The following is a 4,138-nucleotide window of genomic DNA, read 5'->3' as shown; positions in this document are numbered from 1 at the left end:
AATATTTATATGTTTTAAGAGAAGATTGATTTTATATGATATTTTGTTATTGAAATTATATTATTATATTTTGGGTCAGAAATATATTATTATTATAGAGGAAAAATATTTTATAATATACATGTATTTATTTTATTTAATTATTTTGAGGAAAAAGAGAAGTGGGTTAGAAGAGAAGGAAAATGGGTTGGGTTGACCCAACCCAATGGATTAATTTTAAGGAGTCAGGTAGCGTTAACCATATCTACCTCATTTGCGTTCTGAAGGGTTAGGAAAAAAAAAAGGAGAAACAAAGAGCTCTAAGGAAGAGTACTCAGGAACGACCTTAGATCATACCTTTGTCTTCTGCTCATCCAGGTAAGGGGGGAGTGAGAAACCTCGCTCTAGGTGTGGGATTGTATGCTGGGTAGTGGGATTGGCCCCCAATCCTGTGTTTGCTGTATTTTTATGTATGCTCATGTATGAGGGGTTTCTCCCAATTGTATCTGTTTTGCTTATTATTTTTCTTATATGCAATTAATTGTATGACTTGAGATCTTTATGGGTTCCTATGGGAAACCCTATGAGAAAACGGGCAAAATATGAATGTTTTCTATTTTGCCTTCTAATTACTTTGTTGTGTTCCTTGTTGGATGTGATGCATGAGTATGTGGTTAATTTTGAAAATAAATATGTTTTAATATGATCTAGAGTACTCTATGTTTTCCTGCGGGAAACCCTATGAGAAATAGGCAAAATATGAAATATTTTCTGTTTTGATTTCTGATTTTTCTGTTATATTCCTTGTTTGATGAGATGTAAAAATATGTATCTAATTTTATAAATAAACGAGTTTTGATATAAATTAAAGTGCTCTGTGGAGGCTTTGTGAATATGATGATGTAAAGTGAAATGTGATTGAGACATGGGATATGAAATGTGATAATGAAATATGATGACGAAATGCGATGATGTGATATGACCATGGAAAATGATAATGTGATATGAGAATGCATAGAGTCTTGATTGACATGCATCATTTGCATAAGTGTTTTAAGGGTACGATATGGAATACACCGCCAGAGAAGGCCCCCTAGTGTAAAAGCTTTGGGGATTAGTCCTTGGGGATAGCTCGGTTTGGAAGTCCCAGTCTCGCCCATTGTGTGCATGGGATGTATCTTGCGCAGCTTAGCTATCCTGACGAGACTCTGGTAGTATATCCTTCTAGTGAGAGTGCGCAGAGGGTGTGACCCGGCATGTACTCCTAGACTACTCTTCGTGTATTGCTAGCGGCAATATGCCATGTGATGTTTTACTGGCGCCACATGCATGATAATGTGAAGTTCGTGTCCATGCATGTGCATCCTTATTATTAAATGATGATAAATTACTATTTGTATGACTTGGATGATTGAATAAACTATTGTTGTTGATTGATCTATGAGGTAACTGTATTGTTTGTGTTTGGCTATCCGGTGTGCGTTCCTACACCGTGAGCCAGAGTGAGATGTTTCTCACTCCCTTCTTTTGTGTTGTTTCTCTTGTTTGATATACAGGTGATCATCAGCGTAAGGCTGAGGATGTTGGTGATGAAGCTTAGGCTTCTATGTTGGGTTTTGCTCTGATAGGACATGTGACATCGGGACATAGATAGGATTAGTTTAAAATGTTCTTATTAAATTATTTTGGAAAATTCAGTTTTATTTCTTTGTAATTTTACTGGCATGTTATTTGGATTAAGTTTATGAATGTGAACTCTTTACCCTTACGTGGTTGGAAATTTGATTTTTATTGATGAAAAATTCTATTTTTTTTTATAATTACTGTATATGTATGTTGGGGTAGAGGGTGTCACACATATTCTAAAATTACATTCATTCTTTCTGTGTATAAGCTTTGTACTTAATATTGTTCTATCAAGTCTTGAAAGTTAGATGAACAAGACAGTTATCTTACCTAACTTTAACTTTGTATTATTGCATTGAGCTTGGAGAGACTTGTCTATAAAAGAATACTTGTTTGTTTGAGCCTACAAAGGTTTGTTTGTAAAAAAAATACTTGTTTGTTTAAGCCTGGAGATGCTTTATGTTAAAGAATACTTGGGTAGTTGCTTAAAGAGGCAAGTCAAAAAATACTTAGATTGAGCTAGAAGTGACTTGTGAAATAATAGTTATATCTTTGTAAAAGATAATGGAACTTGATCGGGTTTGATCAAGAACTGGGCATACACTACAAGAAAATAGTAAAATTGTGACCCAGAGATTGCGACGGTTATACTATAACCGTCTCCGCTTCAACATTGCGAAAGTTTACATGGCAGTTCCCATTAACTGCAGTTAAGTAGTTAAATATTGAGGCAGTTTAGTAGAGTCGTCGCAATGTATAAAGAATGAGCCACAAAAAAGAAAAGCTTCAGTTTTGTTAGCCCTTGTTTCACTCAAATGCTTCGTTTTCACAAAACCCTTCTCCTTCGTTGAGACCGCAACCCACCCCGCCGCACTGTGCACATTGTTGACTACAATCCTCTATAGCACAAGAGCTATTGCACTCCTCTACAGCACAAAACCTTGGTACATATCTTTTTTCTCTTTTTACACCCAAATTGCTAGCATTTATGTCTCGACTCAAGAACCCCCAAACACGAGAGTCTTTCATAACCGGCCAAACCAAAAATCAGTTTATTTATGTCACAATGCGAGTGAGAGAGAGAAATACACCTTACATTTCATGGTTAGGGTTGCCTCGTTTTTTGATATCAATGTTTGGGGTTTCAATTTACCTTGATTCCCATGGTGTGAACCGTTCTCAAGTCTTCGTAGTGTACCGATTGCGAATCTGTAATTTACAGAAAGTTAGGACTTGATATATTTGTGTACTTTTGATGTGTGTTACCTTTGTGATGGTTAGTGAATAACAATCTATGTTTTTACGTGTAAGATTAAACAATTTGAAAAATAGCTTTACATCGAGTGTTGGGTTTGCTTGTTGCCCCATGTGAATTGGTTTGCCTATTCCATAATTTTAGTTTTACAAAGGAGCATCTTAATTTTCTTGGTACTAAACTCATTGATGATTAAAATCTTATTTTCTATTTATTCAACGATTATAGGTCCTAGCTATTCAGGAGAATAGTGGACAATTTTGAGGGAACTGGAGTCTACAAATTCCCTACTAGAGTTGTTGAGCAGGTACATGTGATCAATATCTTTGTTATAAAGAAATAAGGATCTATACTACGTGCATATAATCTACTTGTTCAATTTATGTAGGAAGAGGATATTTGTGTAGTAGCAGTAAGAGAGGTCAAAGAAGAAACAGGGGTAAGTAATCTCATTGTTGTACCAATTAAATATAGGTTATTCCTGAAATTAATTATATGATCACGTGTCAGTAAAGTTTACTGTTGTTATAAGCATAATTATTTTGGGTTCTCTCAATTTTTAGGTTGATTCAGAATTTCTGGAGTTATTAGCATTTAGGTAGCATGTTTATATGAATATATTTTGATTCATGTACTAAATGTGATGTTCTAATGATTTAGGTAGCTAGCATTTAGATATTAGAATTTAGGTAGCATGTTTATATGAATATATATTCCATGTATCTTCCACATATCTTTTAAAATATTCTGTGCTTATGGATAGTAATAAACTAAAAATATCATAATTTTTGTTACTCTTTCCACTGTGAAGGTATCATTTAAAAACTTTCTCTGCCCATTAAAGCTTTCTCAGACAAAAAATATGTACCATCAATTTGAATTGTTTTCTTTTATAATCCATGTTAGATTAAAAATCATTCATGTATATTTACTTAAACTATATAATGTTAGTGTTAGTAGTAGTTGATTCATGACATAGTATCAAAGCTTTTATGACCATGTACTATCAATAGTCTTAACCACCAAAATTATCCTGAACGTGCAAGAACCATATACCAATTTTTTAAAACTAGTTTGAATCCCATTCATTAATTAAGGTTTAATTCCATTTTCATATTTATTGTCTGCCCTCGGGACGGTGTTGGGGATCCAAAATGTTATGCTCAAATAGGAAAGATATCTAATGAGTAAACTATTGACTGTTTTGAAATTTTTAATGTATTTTGTGCCTAAAACACTGGTAATGTAATTAATTTTATGCATGCTAATTGAGTAAGT

General features: G+C 33.8%; 1 long non-coding RNA gene across 1 annotated transcript; it reads left to right on the top strand.

The window, feature by feature from the left end:
* Window positions 1-219: 219 nt before the first annotated feature.
* On the top strand, window positions 220-1,745 carry LOC145955273 (uncharacterized). The gene is made up of 2 exons (XR_014431904.1): window positions 220-357; window positions 1,536-1,745. It is a non-coding gene; the product is annotated as an uncharacterized LOC145955273 (long non-coding RNA).
* The last annotated feature ends 2,393 nt before the right edge of the window (window positions 1,746-4,138 follow it).

Source organism: Cajanus cajan, chromosome 2, assembly GCF_000230855.2.
Source record: "Cajanus cajan strain Asha chromosome 2, NIPB_CcT2T_4, whole genome shotgun sequence".
In the NCBI taxonomy this organism is placed as follows: domain Eukaryota; kingdom Viridiplantae; phylum Streptophyta; class Magnoliopsida; order Fabales; family Fabaceae; genus Cajanus; species Cajanus cajan.
This window is presented reverse-complemented; position numbering and strand designations above follow the sequence as displayed.